The sequence below is a fragment of the Engystomops pustulosus genome, chromosome 3, assembly GCF_040894005.1.
Source record: "Engystomops pustulosus chromosome 3, aEngPut4.maternal, whole genome shotgun sequence".
NCBI lineage: Eukaryota > Metazoa > Chordata > Amphibia > Anura > Leptodactylidae > Engystomops > Engystomops pustulosus.
The window spans coordinates 192,649,386-192,669,344 of NC_092413.1; the positions used below are offsets into that span (position 1 = coordinate 192,649,386).

The 19,959-nt window shown below is 41.7% G+C and overlaps 1 protein-coding gene across 1 annotated transcript in view; it reads right to left on the bottom strand.

Annotated features, from left to right (window-relative positions):
• PPP2R3A (protein phosphatase 2 regulatory subunit B''alpha) overlaps positions 1 to 13,040 on the bottom strand; it is a 125,371-nt gene extending 112,331 nt beyond the window's left edge. The window contains exon 1 of the mRNA XM_072143467.1: positions 12,854 to 13,040. The gene's annotated coding sequence lies outside the window, so the exon portion shown is untranslated. The remainder of the gene's footprint in view (positions 1 to 12,853) is intronic.
• Positions 13,041 to 19,959: the final 6,919 nt, after the last annotated feature.

Here is a 19,959-nt window from a genome sequence, read left to right on the forward strand (position 1 = left end):
AAAACAAGATGAATATAGTACAAGCCATATTCGGTTAAAATTTTTGTTGTACACAGATTGGTAAATATGCCCCAAATGATATACATATGTGCTTACTGGAATAATTATGGTAAATTAGCATAATTATGACCATGACTAAAAGCACAAAGCGGTTTGTTTTTAGTTTAGCACTTTATTTTCACATGCTATGGCCAATGGTGACGTGTTACACTGCATGGTCCCCATCTGCACAACACACATCAATGTGGATTCAGCTTCAGTTTTTAGCTCAGGAACGAATCATAAAGCTATAAAAAAATGGAAAAAAAAACCAAAAACTTTCTAGCACTTCTAAGTAAGGTCACAGGGGATCACTTTGAACCACTTTAAAAACAAGTGTGAGCAGAGAGAAGTTGAGAAACGTTAAAAAAAAATTTGAAGTGAGGGAAAAAATGGATTTACCGTACTCCTTTGCGTCCTCAATTTTAACATTCCATAGAAACACACATGTAGAAACCATGATACAACTGTGGAGTGTGACCTTGGCCTAAGGCTTGGTGACAGCCCCAGAATATCTTCTTACTCTAGCCAGCAACATTTCAATCGCTTTCTCCTACATAACAGCAAAATCTGAGTATGATAATATATTTTACATACGTCTGGATACTCAGACTGTAAATCTTCTCTAGCCTAAGGAGGTGCGTGTACACATGGCTGTCAGCACATTACATTACTGTACATTACAGCAGATGGACACCTTGCTAATGGCTCCACCTGACAGACCTTGGCTTCACCACCAAATGCTTCGAGAGAGACGAAGAGTGAAAGAGCTGCGTGGTACGGTCTCTAATTACAGACACATCAACATACTGCGAGGGAAGAATTTCATGAACAGTCACCTGTGAGACACACAAGACTTGAGACTCGATGGAGATGGGAATCTATGTACAAGACTGACCTTTCTCAACCAAGAAAAGACAAACTACAAAACTCATAAGGAAAAATTGATCATACCACACTGTGATGTTAGAGGAGGTCTGAGTCTCAGGAAGGTTCTGCTTGAGCAAATTATACTTAGAAACCCAACTTGGAGGAATATTGTGCTTATCAAGGTTCATCGAATCCCAAATCAAATTCAAAATGGCCCCTGTTATTTGTTCTTTATGCTTCTTTCTTCACGGAATAGCTGATATGTTGTCACAAACACAAATTAGACTCCATACACTCCAGACTTCATGTAGCCCAAGTCTAAAATTTTGGAAATGATCAGATGCCTATAACACAGACATAAAACTTGTAATGGTCTACAGTCAACTCTGTAGATTGAAACACTAGACAGCAAATACTTTGGGACTGGCTCGGATATTTCTGTAACCTACATTTATTTTAATTTTTTATATCCGGGAAAAACTGGACCATAGGCTATATGGTCTATTATGGAATAGAGGGGGGGGGGTCCCTCAAAGGGAATTTGTCGGTAGTTTTGGGGCACCTAAACCATATGAAGCTACAGTTTATGGCCCCAAACATTTTACTTTACCTGCGTTGGTGGCTGTGTTCCCAAGATTCCAGGTGGTAAAGATGTGACTTGAGTCCACCTCAAGCACACTACCCAAACATGGTGGAGCTGGGTTCAGTACATGAGATGCCTTTACCAGAGTTGTGGTCACCGACACAGTTAAGGTAAAAAGGTTTGGGAACCCCAGATGCATGGAGGTATTTTGGTGGCATATGGACTCCAACCCTTCTGACATTCTCCCTTGAAGTAAGAGTTTTGTCTATAAAGAATCTCTTTTGCTCTGGATGACTAATTACATGGCTGTTCAATAGCTCGAAGTGACCACAAACCAAAGTCATCACCACTAAAATGTTTGTGCCCTTGGGCTTCTTGGCATGAATGTAAATCATATCTGATCAAGCATGGTTGAATGAAGACCGGTGTTGCAGAGCACTTAACAGATAAGTGTGGCATCACTTGATCTAAGCTACAAAAGGTTTTATCCTGAGACACTTCACTGCTAATATAAGCTAATTCATATACTTTTAAGCTTTTACACAGGAAAAAAAAAATTGGTCTAGAAGACCAGTCCACTGTAGCTAACCTGCACCAACGACAGCTGTCCATGGGATAGGGGATAACAAGCTAATTGGTGTGGTCTGATTGCTAACTCTCACCCACCGATCATAAGACCAGGACCCCAGCAATATGGAGAATGTGGTTTCCACATCTTGTTGCTCCACGCCATTGAAAAGAAGCATCGGAAACTGCACTCTGCCGTCTCCAGCACTCCCATAAGACGGCCTGTGAGTGAGAGTGCCAGTGATAGCCGAGTGCTGCGCTCCTTATTTCAGACACTCGCATACAATTGGATGTAGCAGCAGAACACATGCTTGACCTATTCCTCCACCCATTAATAAGAATGGGAGTCCCTGTGCTCAGGATTGGTGTGGCTCCCATCTCGTGTTTAGTGGGCTCCAAGCAGTCAGACCAATCATCAATCATCGTTGGTAGGTTAGAACAACCCTTTAAGGGGTTTTGGTGGACAAATCTGTCCGAATAGGTCAAGCAAATGAGCCATTTACTAGCATCTCTTCTTTCTGCGTTCATAAAAATCAAGAGTTGGTTGTCTGAAACTTACTAACTGCAGGAAAAGCAATGTTGTACTGAACACCTTGAGATTTTTGTCTAGGAATTCTCCAGAAATGAACTCAAAAAGTGATATTTTGTTATCAAAGGCAGTTTTTTATAAGCATCGGTCAATAGTGCAGACTGTGTCATTCTCGGTATGTGCACACATTTGAGGAGACCACCTACAGTTCAATAAATAAAAAAGGGGTTTGCCACTTTAAGGTGTTTGATGATCCCCATTTAGAAAGCTTCATCTGTTCTTGGCAGTTTTCCCCAGACTCAAACCTTTTATCCCGAGACCGCCCACACAGTTAGTGAGATAACACCGTAAGAGCTGCCAAAATAAAACTTACAAAAACAGTTATGCCGTGTCAATTTAACATAACTAAGAAAAACATACATGACAGCACCCCTATTTGGTATCTAAAACTCAAGTGCACCAAGGCCAGATGGATGGATTGTCTAAGGCGGGGTCGTCAAGATAAGACGGGGGAAATGGAAACTCGTCTTTGATTTTCTCTGAGCATTTTCAAGAGGATCTGTCACCACTCCTGAAAAGTACTTGTATTCCCTATAAAATTACAACATTACAGCAACTTTTACAGGGTGCCGTCACTCCGTTATTACTTCTGAAAAAAGGCAGACGCTACACTGACTATCGGTATATCTCTGATAGTAGACGCCGCCATGATATAGAGGTTAGTGGTTATTAATTATATATTAATTATTTTATTTATAAACCACCTGGGGCACAATGTAAAAAAAAAATTATGAATCCAGACAACCCCTTTAAGTGTTTTTTTTTTAATTAACATGAAAAGAGAAGTGATGGCTCCCCTTTAAAACTTACTGTAATGTTCTCTTAAATGGGAGATGTCAAATTCTTTAAAATTGTTTCTCCGGGCACCCAAAAAGTCCAGAAATAAAGTTAAAAATAAAATGCTAAAATAAAATAACTTTTCAAAGTACAGGCAGTCCCCGGGTTACATACAAGATAGGGTCTGGAGGTTTGTTCTTAAGTTGAATTTGTATGTAAGTCGAAACTGTATATTTTATAATGGAAGTTCTAGATAATTTTTTTTCTTTTGCCCCAGTGACAATTGGAGTTTCAAAATTTTTGGTGTAATTGGACCAAGAATTATCAATAAAGCTTCATTACAGGCATCTTACAGCTGATCATTGCAGTCTGGGACTATAGTAAAGCATCCAGAGAGCTTCACCAGAGGTCACAGTGGGCAGAGTGGTCCGTCTGTAACTATGGGTTGTCTGTAAGTCGGGTGTCCTTAAGTAGGGGACCGCCTGTACCCAGGTGACCCAAAGCTGTTATGGTCTAGGCAACAGGTCAGTGGTGACATTCTGGAGTGACTGGAATGGTGATCGGAACCATCAGACTGTCGACTACTGAATATTACCACCAAGCTTCCAATTGGCTGTAAAGGTCACGTGCTGCCCTGCCCATATGAAGGATTGGGAGCACTGTAAAAGCTGCAGTTTGGGGCCACATAAGGGATAAAATAAGGAAAGCTTGTTTTATTATTTTATTTGTGGGCACATGTTACCCTGACAATACTTTAAGTACTCTACTCCTTTATACACCACATGGAGCATTATTTTTTTTATTCACTTCTGTGAAGTTTGGCCTTATAACTTACTAACCTTTTCTGTTGGCTCCGGGCTCTCACATCCAGAGCTAGTCCTGATCTATAAAATCCTGCCTTACATCAGCAGATATCAATTCTGAAAGGTTATAAAAAGGTTACAATCTTAAAAGGCCTCTAAAAAATAATCCGGCGTGAAAAAGGCATCTCGAGACTTGTTGGATGTGTACGCTGTGATGGATACCGGAGGAGAGAGGCCAGTGGTTTATACCGCATGCCATGCAGAGACACCACAACAGGACATTTCTTCTTGCAATTGCAAGAAATTATGGCCAAGACTATACTAAAGATACTGCTCAACTTACAGCACTGCATCAAGACGAATCAACACAAAGGTCTCATGGATGTCCTTTGTGTCACTCACTGAGGAAGAAGTGTCCAGGCTCCTTTCCTCTGCTCAACCCACTACCTTTTTCAGTGACCCCATTCACTCACATCTGGTACAGTCTCTCTCCCCAGCAGTCACTTCTCACCTCACTAAAATCTTCAATCCCCTCTTCTTTCAAGCATGAGGTCGTTACTCCATTACTAAAGAAAGCTTCCCTGGACTCATCCAGTGCTGCCAACTACCGACCAGTTTCTAATCTCCCTTTCATCTCCAAACTCCTGGAACACCTGGTCTATACTCGACTAACCCGCTATCTTTCAGCCAATTCCCTCCATGATCCCCTACAATCTGGTTTCCGCTCTATGTATTCCACTTGAACTGCTCTTTCTAAAGTCTCCACTGATCTCACTGCAAAATCCAAAGGTGACTATTCACTCCTCATTCTTCTGGCAGTGTTCGATACTGTGGACCACCAGCTCCTCCTCAGGAGGCTTCGCTCCATCGGCCTAAAGGACACTGCACTCCAGTGGTTTTCTTCCTCTCTCTCTGACTGCACTTTCTGGATCTCTCTCTTATCCTCTTCCTCTCAGTGTTCCTCAGGGCTCAGTCCTAGGTCCTCTCCTCTTCTCTCTCTATACTGCCCCCATTGGACAAACCATCAGCAGATTTGGTTTCCAGTATCATCTCTATGCTGATGACACCCAGCTATATACTTCTGCACGTAACATCACCCCTGCCTTACTCCAGAACACTAGTGACTGTCCCTTTGCTGTCTCTAACATCATGTTCTCTCTCTTCTTGAAACTTAATCTTTCTACGAATGAACTTCTCATCTTTCCACCATCTACTACCCGACCCAATGATTATTTCTCCATCTCGGTCTGTGGGATCACTATAGCACCGAGGCAGCAGGCCGCTGTCTTGGGGTTGTGCTGGACTCTGACCTTTCCTTTGCACCACATATTTAATCTCTTGCTCTCTCTTGCCGGATGCATCTCATAAAACATCTCCAGAATGCGGCCGTTTCTGACGATTGAAACTTCTAAAATGCTAATTGTTGCGCTTATTCACTCTCTGCTAGACTACTGTAACTCCCTACTAATTGGTCTTCCACTTACTAAACTCTCTCCTCTCCAGTCTATTCTTAATGCAGCAGCCAGGCTCGTCTTTCAGACCAAACTCTACACAGACGCCTCCAGTTTGTGCCAATCACTGCACTGGCTACCTGTCTCCTTCCGAATACAGTTTAAAATAATAATCCTCATCCACAAAACTGCACAATGCTGCACCTCTCATCTCAGTCTATCGCCCAACCCGTGCTCTTCAATCTGCCAGTAATATTAGATTAATCTCTACCTTAATTCAAACCTCTCATGCACGTATCCAGGACTTCTCCTGAGCTGCACCAATTCTCTGGAATGCCCTTTCCTGGACTACCGCATTAATACCCACCCTCCAAAGTTTCAAAAGTGCTCTTAAAACGCTCTCTTTAGGCAAGCCTATCACACTCGCTAACTGCATGAAATGTCAACTCTCTCTGTATTAATCCATCCTATGTCCTCCTCCCATCCGTTATCCAGCAAACACCAGATATATACCACGCTCCAGGCTTCTCTGCAGTCACTTTCACCTTGGACCTTGTATAAGATGGCAGCTATTGACTGGTTCAAGCAAATTAATTTTTATTTATTAAATAATTTTATACTGTTCCCTTATAGAGAATGGCTGGACCATTATAGAAGCTCTTTACCTCTTGTGTCACCTCCTCATAGACTGTAAGCTCTTGTGAGCAGGGCCCTCACTCGAATTGTTCTATATGACTGTTTGTATTCTGTAATGTAGTATTACATTTGTATATGTCCCCTATGATTTGTAAAGCGCTACGGAATTTGATGGCGCTATACACATAAAGATGATTATTATTATAAGGTTCAGCAATCCACTGAAGATGCTAAATCAATGACTATTGCAGGTAGAAATTATTGATAATCCAAGTAATTCCACCACACAAGGTACAAGTCTATGTGGAATAACACCAATTCCCTCTGTATAGGACTAGCCCGGCCCTTCATTTACCCTCCAACTGAAGCACTTTTCTGGGGTGGCTGGGACAGTGACCTCACGCCGTTACTACTTACAGTCCACTGGTCTCCTGATCACCTGGGGGACCAATTTGACCCCCTGCTTTCTAATACACATCACTATCTAATGCATATATTAACCTATCATAATGCTCGTTCATTTGACAGCAATTCCTCCAGACACCCATGTAGTCATCGGCCAAGGTTACATGTGTTCCTAACGGGGAGAAGAGAAGAGGCCACTGGTAGACGCATCTGAAGATCTTCCATGAGAACGAAGGAATTTGGCATTTTAGATTTCAACATGGTCAAACTTCAACTTCTCAAAATAGATCAGCCACCTTCCTGCTGAAGAGAAGGGGGGATTGGGACACCAGGCAATAGATTTTAAAGGACCAAGATAAAGGATTGTAAACCAAGCACACTGACATACTTGGTGTGCACCCCTCTGGCAGGATCGGTTATTCTTTAAGTTTTCTATGCCCTTGTTTTTAAGAAAAAAAAGGCTATGAAAATTATGTAAATGAACCCGTGTGACTCCAGGCTCCATAAACACCTATGGAGCCCAGTGACCTCTATGGCTTATTTGCATAATTTTAAAAGCATTAAAAAAAAAAAAAAAAAAAAAAAAAAGTGCTTGATTTACAATCCTTGATCCTGGTGGTAGATGTCCTTTAAGGTTTCATATAATCCTGACAGGGGCACATTGCCATAGGTGCTCCAACATCTGGTAGATACAGAATTCTAGACTTCAACTTCTGTAAAGGAAACTCCTGTTTTCTTCCCACAACTCTATAGTAAGTTTCAAACAATTACAAACCTGCCAGATAATCCAATTACGATGGCGTTTTATTGACCGCCGGGTTTCCTCCTGGGCCCCCGCGTATTGTGGGTATAAACATTGATTCAAGTGCCTCGAGCTAAACAATAGGTTTTCCTCTGGAAATCATTCTTCAAGAATTCAGCCAACAGCTGTGAACGTTATCATGTAATATCCGTCTCCATGGAGAAACGCAGGCCTTGATTACTATAGACAAGGAGGTTACCTTGGGTAGCAAAAAAAAATAAATAAAAAACCTTGAGAATAACAAAAAAGGAGAAGAAAAAAAGAAGAAAAAAAAAAAAAAGATATAAAACCACTGACGGCATTCAGTGTGGGTGTCCGACTCCCATAGAAAGCGATATAATGGATGACCTTCATCTTTTACAGGTCCCACCTTCCGATGCCGGCAACCAAATCACTGCGGATTAAAAACTTGCTCAACCAAATTTGGTAATTTTTTCTTTGTTTGTAGGTCACAGCTGCAGCCAATCATCCATACAGGTCTCCACCTAGGCCAAACCAAACTTTATACTAGTGAGCAACCAGGCAATATCCCAGAACACCCCGCTGGACTTCTACCGATACATGCAAACTGCAACCAGAGATGTCATCTCTATCTGTCCAAAAACAATCGCCCTGCCAGGACCTTTTGATAGTATTCATGAATACAGGCGGTCCCCTACTTAAGAACACCCAACTTACAGCCGTTACAAACGGACCTCTGGATGTTGGTAATTACTGTACTATAGTTCTAGGCTACAATAATCAGCTATAACAGTTATCACAGGCGTCTGTAATGAAGATTTATTGTTAATCCTGGTTCTTATGACAATCCAACATTTTTAAAATCCAATTGTCACAGAGACCAAAAGAAATTTGTCTGGAGCTACAATTATAAAATATATAGTTCCGACTTGCATACAAATTCAACTTAAGAACAAACCTACAGAACCCATCGGGTACGTAACCCGGGGACTGCCTTTATATCATAACAGCACGGGTAGGCCTGGAGAGAGAGAGAGAGAGAGAGAGAGAGACCGAACTTTATTAAGAAGCCATTTTATAACTTTTTGGAATTAACCATCATCCTCTGTAGATTTAAAATGTTTATGGGTTTGTTTTTTTTTTTAATAAAAACATTGTGACTCGCTCCAATACTACAAAGTTAATATTTATGGTTTATACTTTTATTGGATTAGTGCGCACGGTGCGCAGCCTGTATGTCCTCTGGTCCTAAAACATGTACTAGTCAGAAACGTTTTTCACACGTCGGCGCTTTCTGTGCTGGCATATGATGAAACCTTGACCCCTAATAATGCATTAGGATTATTTCTGGGTTTGTACGCCAGAAAACTGCCTTAAAAGCCCTGATAAATCTCCCCCATGGACTATAGTTTATGAGCCTACAGACTTATGTAAACTGGCCATGACAAAAACAAAGAAAACATCTGTTTTTCACGGGCGAGATTCGCCACGTTCATCTGAGGGTAGCCTTCGTGGGAACGCCATGTGCTAAATTTTATTTTTAGAAGCAGCAGACAATGATTCGAAGATCCAGTTTTTTTTTTCTCCAGAAAATCCTTCATCTACTAGAGTTGGCAACTTCCATGCACGGTTTTACCTACGTGCAAAGGAATACTCGAAATATGTATAGGACGTAAAGTTTGGATGGCGGAACACCAAGTCCTAGACAACATATCCACAGGGACTGCGTGTGCCGCCATTCAATTTTCCATCCGGAGCTTCATTCCCAAAACTAGATGAAATCTGACAGAAATATATTGTGAATTTCAGACAAATTTGTCAGAAATAAGGCAAATGGGGGTAAAGTCCATCGAATAATAGAGAGAAGACACTTTACATCAAGCCAAGGACGATTTTACCACAGAACTTATAAACCTTAAGAACACGAGGGAAAATATCTGACAATATAAACTTGGACATGAGCTCAGTATTCTCCACAGAAGCAGCTTGTAGAAGAGGAGACCACACGCTGATATCTGCTTCCAAAACACAGCAGATCATCAAAGTCCTTCTGCTTAGCCCTACATCCATAAAACACAAAGATACACACAGACCAAAGCACATCCACAATGCAGCCTGGTAATAGAAACAGGCTCCTACACGGCACGAAAGACGTCTTACCGACATATCACCACCGCATATGTACCAGGAGGCGCAGGATGAACAATGCTATTCCAACAGGGAAATTAACAAATGGGTTATTATATGACTAGTCTTCTTTATGTTGTATCTGCCCTTGCACTGCCTCTCCACCACAAAACCACAGACAAGTGCAGATAACAATAGGACAATTATATTACCGGCCCATCTCCCGCAGACACATAATTACTATGGATTTTTATTATCGTCTTTGCATCTCTTAAATACGAGACATTGAAACATTTATCCAGAGTCACAAGAAATAAACTGCAATGTCACTTTTTCACAGTGTGACCCAATAAGGACCAGAGATCCTATCAGTACAGAACATTAGGTCCAACTGTTGAGACAGGACATGAGACCATAATACACATTTCACATTGGCTTAAAACCTAATACAAGTAAAAGGTTTTCTCCTTACTCATTTATATATCACAGCTTGTAGGCAAGGACACTATGCATCTCTGATCTGTCTCATCTCTCTATGTGTCAGTACAGAAGCCAGATGAACGTGTATATATATACACCTGTACCCTGATAATGTGACCACATTGTCACCCCACAGAACTAGATGGAGCATAATGTGTCTGCTTGGAGAGTCCCCGCCCACACCCTGGGATTTTGCACTGAGCAGCCTAGAGAGTGATAGGAGCTAAAACAGCAATAACAATAAGTAAAATTGTAAAGTAAGGGGTTGAAATGATGTTTATTGTGTTAACATCACTAGGGGATTGAGATCTGAGAATTTTCTTTTGTGGGAAAACCCCTTTAAGGCAAAATAAATTTAAAGGTGTCGTCCTACTCCTCAGAATAGAATAACCCAATAATAGTGGATTGTAGGGGGCAGACAGAGGGAACGGAGATGGAAGCAGGTAGCTTTGCGTCTCTATAATGACTGGGTACATTAACGAAATAATCAGAGTTACATCTGCAGTTAGGTCTCCCTCTGTGTACCTGTAGAGGGTGGATTTAAAACTTGGTTTTTGGAGTGTATGGGGCAGATTTATCAGTGCTTCTATGCCAAAATTGGTAATGAATCACTGAAATAATCACAATTTCTGGCCAAACGTCCGAATATTTGGCATATTCTGCAAACTTTCTGAATTGAAAGTTTGCAGGCTATTACCACAGTTCTGCCAAACAGTGTATCTGCCGAAGCCTCATGATGTATCCACCCTGGTGGGTGGGTGCAGCCTTTGTCATATGCGTGTATACGGATCACCGGCAATGATAAATGTACACCTATTTTGCTGTTTTTGAGTATTTTGGATTTTGTGTTTTTTTTCTTACTCACGATAGAAAAGCCCTCACCAATCAACTATTTAGTGCCTATCCTGAAAATAAGTTTTATATAGTCATTACTGGTCATCCCCTTTAACCCAGCATAATGTTAAAATAACTCAAATCAAGTCACCTCCATTCAGGTGCCCACCCCCCCTGCTATTGGCATCTGCAGCTCCTGTTTAGCTGATGTAACCCGTCCTTGAAGGGAACATCATGTGACAGCAGCCAAACGGGAACTGATGACCCTGGAACGATAAACAGGGGTAAATTCAGGAATTATTTCAAAATGTTTCAGACAAAAAAATATTCCGTAGAATAATTCTACATAGATTTGGTAGAGATTATGCCAAATTCACAGCTAATTTCTACCTATGTATTGTAAAAGTATAGTGAAAATGCATGTCCTGCCCACCACATCTGAACATGTCCTAAGGCCCTGTTCACACTCACATCACACTTTCAGTTATCACAGGGTAGATATAAGACCTTGTGACAGGCAACAAAAAAATCTTTTATAAAGTACAAGCCTTCTGACAATTTCCTTTGCATTAGCTACTATGAAAAAACTCCAATGATGGGAGATGTAAGCAGGATGCCCAGAGGGCACCTCCTTGGCACCTCTATAGTTGGCACCGGATAACAAGATACTACTACAAATTCATCCGACAACTTTACAGACAATATTCCCATAGATGCAAAGTAGCAGAGGCTCAACTGAGATATTTTAAGACGCAGCAGATGTGATAGCGATCACGATAGCATAATGAATACATGAGCAGCGCATACAGATGTAGCAGAGCCGGCCTCGCAGGTCAAGTCTTCATATTGACTTATGGGGCTGGTAGAACAGTGAGCAATACAAGCAACACAGCTCTGCTACATCAGTACAGCAGACACACTTCTGATTAAAGAAATCATGGAAAACACAAATTATATCAACTACCGCAGAATGGAGATCCAGAGGTGTCACATGGCAGAAGTATATAACCCCAGGATACATGTATACAGGCTATGTACAGGGTTATACATACAGTACATGGCAACAGTATATAACCCGAGGACACATGTATATACCCTATCTATAGGGGTTTATATACAGTACATGGCAACAGTATAACCCCAGTGCACATGTATACATCCTATGTATAGGGTTATACATACAGTACATGGCAGAAGTATATAACCCTAGTGCACATGTATACATCCTATGTATAGGGTTATACATACAGTACATGGCAGAAGTATATAACCCTAGTGCACATGTATACATCCTATGTATAGGGTTATACATACAGTACATAGCAGCAGTGTATATAACCCCAGTGCACATGTATATACCCTATGTATAGGGGTATAAATACAGTACATAGCAGCAGTGTATATAACCCCAGTGCACATGTATATACCCTATGTATAGGGCTATATATACAGTACATAGCAGCAGTGTATATAACCCCAGGACACATGTATACAGTCTATGTACAGGGGTATATATATACAGGACATGGCAGCAGTATATATAACCCCAGGATACTGGTATACAGCCTATGTATAGGGGTATATATACAGTACATGGCAGTAGTATATAACCATAGAGTACACACACACATTGTATATGTATGTATATAGATAGGGTCATATACACTGCTGCAATGTACTATGACCATAAGATACATATACAGTCTATGTATAGGATAGTTTAGTACATGGCAGCAGTATATAACCATAGGATACATGTATACAGCCTATGTATAGGGGTATATATACAGCACACCCTGTAGTGTATAACCCCCAGGGTACATGTGTAGGTGTATATATTACACTGCACTAGTCTATGTATATAGAATGCATAGCGTTACAGCCTGCTGACACCTGTAGTTCCACCACACATGCAGCACTGCGGACTACCTGAGCTGCTACACTTGCACCCGGTGCACACGTCACAGGAGGCAGCAGGGAAGTTGCGCGGGACATGGAGCCGGTGATCCCCGGCAGTGGCGGCAGCAGCAGCGGCTCCTCTCTCCGGGATCTCCTCTCCCTCTACCTCCCCCGCCCCTCCGGCTCCGCTGCCAGCTGCCGTCACGTGGTGCCAAGTTCATGTCCACGCCCCCTCCCCATGTGCAGGATGTGTGTATGTGCCGAGTGCAGGGGGTGTGGGGGCTCTCAGGCACTTGGCCAATTAGATAGGGATGGGCGGGGCGTGAAGTCTGGCACGCTGCCGCGGTATGGAGGGGTCGCGTGTTAACCCTACACTGGCCTGTGGTGAGACCAGAGCCCCCATTAATAGTGCGGGTCCTGGACAAGCCCTTCATTGTATATGTCCCACAACTTCCATGCTGTCAAGAACCCTGCTTGCTGTCAGTGACTGGAAATATTACTATTACAATATTAATACATCTAACAAAACTACTACTGATTGATCAGTTCAGGTTTCTTAATGCTGAATTCATAAAAATTTCCAGCAGGAATCTATAGTCCTTATCTATAGCTATAGGTGCCATAAGGGGATGTCCCTCACTCCTATTGTTTCATCTGCTTATGTTATTACTCTGTAATGTATTTTATTTCTATATGTCCTCTATGATTTGTAGAGAATATGATGGCACCATATACACAGATTATTATTACCAGTGCTATATAAATAAATAATAATCTTTATTTATATAAAGATGCATTATTATTTGTCCCTATAATAGCCAGACCAGAGACTAGCCCTACTAAAGGGGTATTCTGGATTCATAGGAAAACCCCTGGAAGACGATACGAATATAATCAGTATAAAAGTACTATAGCACCAATTGGACACCGACAGTACTGCAGCACCCACAGCAACTGTCACAGGGCCTGGGGGTCTACCTGCCTATCCCATGTATGTGCCCTCTTAGGGTGATGGCACACATGCGTTTTAAATACATTTTTGACCAGTTTCAATTAAGATAATTGGTCAAACCTGTCAAAAACGAATGCGCTTTTTTTACACCTGCGTTCTTTGGCGGACTGCTTAAAAATGCGCCAAAACCGCGTTCAAAACGCACCAAAACCACGTTCAAAACACCACGTGTGCAATCACCCTTAGGCCTTTGCCATAGATTGTACCAGGGCCCTTATTGTTTCATCTGACTATGTTATTTCTCTATAATATTTATCCCACGATTTGTAAAGCGCTATGGAATATGATGGAATATGATCCTTTAAATAAGGATGTCTAAATTTAAGATATATTTAAATATATATGTATATATATATATCTGAAAACCATAATAATTCACAGAATTAAGATTTATATTAGGAGTTAGTAGCTTATACTTGGTTTTGAGCAAGTTTATTTTACTTCTGCCTTCTTACTCATTAGTTGCTGAGGAGATAGAACTTGCGGATGGAATAACATCTAGTGGCTTAAAGGGTTTTTCCACATTAATCATAGGCCCCCCCAGGGATATGGAGAATGGGGTCCTGAGTCTCTCATCATCTGAATATATTGGGGGGAGAATTTATTTTTCTTTGCCAGTCTTTGTAGTGAAGAGAATTAAGAAGCCTGAATTGTGTGAATCTTCTCTGGTAGATCCTAGTCATTTCTACCAGCTTTTCCTTCAAGCTATAGAAAATGTTTCAGGGTGTTACTCCCTCTGCCTCATTATTAGGAAAGTGGCATGAGGAGTGTAAATTTTCCAACTAACTTTCTAACTTTAGAATGTAAAAAATTGGAGCTAGAAAAATTTAATTTTGACCAAATTTTGGCACTTTTATCATACATTTAATGCCAGAAACTGAAGTAAAAAAATCTGCTAAATTCACCTCTATTTGTTTTACAGCAGCGCTGTAAAGGAGTGTGCTCCACTAGATAATAACTGGGATATCAAAAACTTAAAGAGAGGAAGTCCCGCCCCAGAGGAGCCCCTTTACTTTTTATATCCAATCATACAACAAGCCACTCTGCTAATCACGTGATTGGATGACATGCTTATGAGTTAAATAAGATCCTGGATTGTTGTGGCCCTGAGAGATGTCTGCGCTCACAGGAATATTTCTGATTTGCACTGAATTGCCTGGGGATTTTGGCGCACGCGATTGAAATCGGGGGGGGGGGGGGCGTGGCCGTAGGACAACCTGGTGAATTCAGAAAAACCGCAGAATTTAAAAAACGATTTGTGTCGCAAGATCAAGCACGAAGAATGTGAACTCCGGCGGACCTCAGCGCAGCGGCGACACCTGCTGGATATCAGGCGCATGACCTTACTAAATCCCGGCTGACCCGAATCAGCGTGGGACAACGCGCCGCGCTGCGGGATCGCGACTGGACCAGGTAAGTAAATCTGCCCCATAGTGTTAGGTCTCACTTCTATCTTCAAATGGAAATCAATGCACAGCAAAGTGATAGACTACAAATACAGCCATAAAAGTATGAAAATAGACTCCCCTGACGCCAGAACGAAAATAGATTTAGTTGAGATGTACTGCATGACTGAATATGTCTGCCACACTGTAAGTCCACAATGCTTCATTAGATTGTGTGTTTGATCTACAGTTTCTATGAGCCATGTCCATCACTCAGCACTATGCATCCTAAGTAAGGTAAGTGGCACATAAGGAATAGATACTATCTCCACAGAAGTGAATCCCAGAATTCAGTGGCCATAACTGTATACAGCTATATACAGACATCATTCATATATTTTACTATTAATAAACCTTTCACAATAGAAATGCAATGCAATCAGCAGGAGGTGCTGAGCTGGCTGTACAAAGTGTCCCATCTGCAGGCAGCATGTTATATAGCAGTGATGGCAAACCTTTTTGACGCCGAGTGCCCAAACTACATCCAAAACCCACATATTTTTCGCAAAGTACCGATGCGACAATTCAAACAGTAGCTTATTACTCCCTGCTCTGTCACATGTTTAAATTGTATAGGCACCTGAGTACACCAATACAGTACAAAGAAGGAGAAAAAGCTTTGTTTATCATTGTAGCTTCCTTCTAGGATCCTGGGCTGCCTGGGACTGCAAGAGGCCTTAAGTCCTGTCTGGCGAAGTCTGCGGTGGGGTGCTGGTGCGGGTGCACATAGAGAGGGCTCTGAGTGCCACCTCTGGCACCGGTGCCATAGGTTCGCCACCACTGCTATAGAGCAAGAGGAGCTGAGCAGATTGTAGATAGTGTCCTGTCTAAAGGAAGCGTGTTGATAACAAGAAAGAAGCTGATCACTTTTTTACAGTATCATATTTGCAGGCAGTATGTTCTAGAGCAGGAGGAGCTGAGCAGATTGTACATAGTGTCTTATCTACAGGGAGAATGTTATAGAGAAGGAGGAGCTGATCAGATTGTACCTAGTGATCTATCAGCAGGCAGTATGTTATAGAGCAGGAGGAGCTGAGCAGATTGTACATAGTGTCCTATCTGCAGGTAGTATGTTCTAGAGCAGGAGGAGCTGAGCAGATTGTACATAGTATCCTATCTGCAGGCAGTATGTTATAGAGCAGGAGGAGCTGAGCCGATTGTACATAGTTTCCTATCTACAGGCAGCATGTTATAGAGCAGTAGGAACTAAGCAGATTTTACATAATGGTCTATTTGCAGGCAGCATATTAAAGAGCAGGAGGAGCAGAACAGATTGTACATAGTGGTCTATCTGCAGGCAGCATGTTATAGAACAGGAGGAGCTACTCCCCATTGTAGTACATGCAGACACAAAGTGTATAGATATATTGGGGCAGATTTACTTAGCCGGCCCTGGAAATATTCGGGAAGCCCGACGAAAGTGCGGCGTTCGGACCCTTAGTAAATGAGCCCCATTAACTTTAACAACACCATGCCAAAACAATAAAACTTGACTGTATTTTCAATTCTTAATACACTAGGTAGAAAGGTTTTCTGGTGTAAAAAAAGTTACATGTTGTTTGCATCTTGTCACATGTCACCACAAGAACAACAGGCATCCCATCACACCACAACTATCCTCATCAGTGAATGCACAGAGAAGGGAACAGAAAGCAGACAGCTCTGGTCTCTGTGTAGTGGCTTAACAGAGGTACTGCAGCTCAGCTTCCATTCAAATGGATGTGAGTTAATCTGATGTATCCTGGTCTGTCCACTACACAAAGAGCAGCGCTGGGGTGATGCTTCCAAAAATTGGTGTCAACAAGAATCATTTCTCAACAATAACTACCCACTTGCTTTTAGACTATATAATGGTCTATGGGTTGTAAACACACCTAATACCAAGATCCTCAATATCAAAGCAACGGATAAAGCGTGGCTAAAGCGAGTTGTTACAAAAAAGGAAAGTGTCATCCACATCCTTCCCTCTCAGCAGAATCCCTCTGGAGTATATCGGCTCTAAAACCCATAACCTAAACCTGACTAGCTGGACAAACAAAGGCATACACTCCCTTCATGGGGACACATGGGGATCGATGGGGACACAAAAGCATCATGTCTTTCCAAGAACTCTCAGTAAGATATGGCCTTACAGGGACGGAAATACATTCATACCTAAGGATACGTAGTATTCTAAAAGAGGCTAGCTCTATCACGCCACACATGGATCAAACTTTACTAAACTACCTGGACAACAGGTCTTCCAAAAACAAAGGAATCTCCTTTTTCTACAAGAAGAAGACAAGCAGGAGAAAATTGCACCCATGATCAAATGGGAAAGAGACTGTCGAGCTTCAATCACGTCAGATGGACAGAATGGAAAAAAGCTATTTCCACTATCTACTCTTCGTTCAGATGCGTCTCACATCAGGAAGCGGCAATTAAAACATTACTGAGATGGTACTTCACACCTTCCCGACTGTGTACCATCTACCCGAATACATCTCCGCTGTGTTGGCGTGGATGTGGGTGTAGGGCAGTGATGGCGAACCTTTTAGAGGCCGAGTGCCCAAACTGTAACCCAAAACCCTGCTTATTTATCGCGAGGTGCCAACCAAAAATTAAAGCAGTAACTTATTGCTCCCTGTTCTTCAACAACTTTCAATCATATTGGCCTCCTGGGGACAGCAACACAGTAGAAAGATGGAAAATTTTCATCATTTTAGCTTCTTTCCAGTTTCCCTCTGTACACAGATAATTCGGCCCTGTCTAATTCTCCCTCTTCCTACATTCCCAAGTAGCAAAGTAAGTATCAAAATATGGCTGAAAGCAGCATCTTTTAAGTTGCTTGGAACTGCAGGAAGATTCTTTGAGTCTTGTCTGGTGTGCTGGGGCGATGGCCCGGGTGCCCACAAAAAGGGCTCTGAGTGCCGCCTCTGGCACCCGTGCCATAGGTTCGCCACCACTGGTGTAGGGGAACCTTACTCCATGTGCTGTGCCCCTATATTTCACCACTATGGGATCCAATGACACAAATGCTCTCTTTAATATACAAAAAAAGCTACCACATTATCCCCGCAACAAGCGTTACTCATGATCAACTTACATGAGGTCGACAAAAAACATCAAACACTTCCAGCTCACCTGCTTATGCCAACTAAATTGATAATAACTAGACATTGGAAAGATCCTGTATGTCCAACAGTAGACAAAGTGATTAGGCAAATCAACACCACGTGTGCTTATGAAAAGGCCTTGGCTATTCAACACAACACAGTGTCCCTCAATGAAGCCCAGTGGAGACCCTGGACCACCTCTAATTTCTACAAAGAATAACATCTCCCCCTCCCAATCAAAGAGTTGGGAAGAGCAGACCACTAAGTTTAAATTCGGAACTTGTTGGACTTTCTTTTGTTTTTCTTTTTCAGTTCGACTTATACACTCTGTTTTTGGGACTGCAGACGATGTACTTAGACCGGGCCCTATAAGGTTTCCTCCGGCTGGAAGTGGTAGTCTGACAGACTCAAAGTTAACAATAGCCAACTTTACACGGCACTAACCAAACTAACCCCTACAATTTCCATAATAGCATCATTGTGGTTATTTCATAGCTTGTATAAGGGGCTAATTACGATGCAATTGATATGTAAGTTAAGTGCTGTATGTCTGCGTAATAACAATAAAATTCTTTTAAAAATTAAAAAAAAAAAAAAAGAGCTGAGCTCTCGCATTTACCGTTCCGTGTACCACTTCTCTAATGTATATCACCATGGAATTAAAGGGATTTTCCATGAACATAGAAAACCTCCAGGTGACCAGAAAAAAACCTCTCCCCACTCTGGCTTCTGATTCTCACATCGCTCTGGTACTTCTAGTTTCAGCCTTGCGTCTGGCTGCTATTTCTGGGGGGGGGGGGGGGGGTCATGGGACTTCATTCAAGGAGGAAACCAGAAGTTCTTGAGTGACGCAATTACAGGAGACGGAGCAGGGTCAACTATGTGGTTTTTTTTCTAACCTATCCCCTTGGGAGATTTCAATATTCATGAAAAAACCTTCAATGTTGCTCTATAATTAATCATGACGAATAATAATGATAAAAATGAATAATCTTGTACTGTATCTGTTGGGGCTTTAGCTTTTGTAAAATAAATTGTCTTTGCAAAATAATAGTTGGCAGAAAATAACTTTTTTTTCTGCCGCTAATTAATTAAACACACTTAATGGAACAAATGGATTTATTACAGCTGAGGAGCGATTGAGGGTTTTATTTTTTTGTTTTTGTTTTATGGGTTTTAAAGCTTAATACCACTTAAAACTCAAGTGCAGCTGCAGTTAACGCCAGGATCATCTCCATGAGGGTTAAGGGGAAACTGTCACCAAATTTTACCCCATTAAACTACTAACTAAAGTCGTATGCAAATGAGCAGAGAAGAGTCATATTTGCCTGAGATAATTCAAGTTTAAAGGCTGAAGGGGAGTGTCATTTCAGACAGCTCTAGCTTTCGTTATATAGTGCTTAGTAACATGATGGTATCTGAAAGATAAGGTTCTTGTCTTTCATATGATACCAAAATCATGTTTCTAGGTGCTATAGAACTGAAGATAGAGGCGTCTGAATTGACTCTCACCCTGCAGCCTCTAAACATGACTCATCTCAGCAAAATATGACTCTTCTCTGTTCATTTTCACATGACTTCACA